The 297-nt window shown below is 40.1% G+C and overlaps 1 protein-coding gene across 1 annotated transcript in view; it reads left to right on the top strand.

The window, feature by feature from the left end:
- The first annotated feature begins 257 nt into the window (after positions 1-257).
- Positions 258-297, top strand: part of LOC133614195 (olfactory receptor 52J3-like) — a 1,659-nt gene continuing 1,619 nt past the window's right edge. Inside the window, exon 1 of the mRNA XM_061972030.2 lies at positions 258-297. This exon is cut by the window's right edge and continues 1,619 nt beyond it. The gene's annotated coding sequence lies outside the window, so the exon portion shown is untranslated.

Raw genomic sequence — 297 nt, 5'->3', positions numbered from 1 at the left:
GGATCCACTATGGACTGGACTCTTACTATTATGTTAGATCCACTATGGACTGGACTCTTACTATTATGTTGGATCCACTATGGACTGGACTCTTACTATTATGTTAGATCCACTATGGACTGGACTCTCACTATTATGTTAGATCCACTATGGACTGGACTCTCACTATTATGTTAGATCCACTATGGACTGGACTCTCACTATTATGTTGGATCCACTATGGACTGGACTCTTACTATTATGTTAGATCCACTATGGACTGGACTCTTACTATTATGTTGGATCCACTATGGACTG

Source organism: Nerophis lumbriciformis, linkage group LG17 (assembly GCF_033978685.3).
Source record: "Nerophis lumbriciformis linkage group LG17, RoL_Nlum_v2.1, whole genome shotgun sequence".
In the NCBI taxonomy this organism is placed as follows: domain Eukaryota; kingdom Metazoa; phylum Chordata; class Actinopteri; order Syngnathiformes; family Syngnathidae; genus Nerophis; species Nerophis lumbriciformis.
Note: the sequence above shows the minus strand (reverse complement) of the source record. Positions and strands in the feature narration are given on the sequence as shown.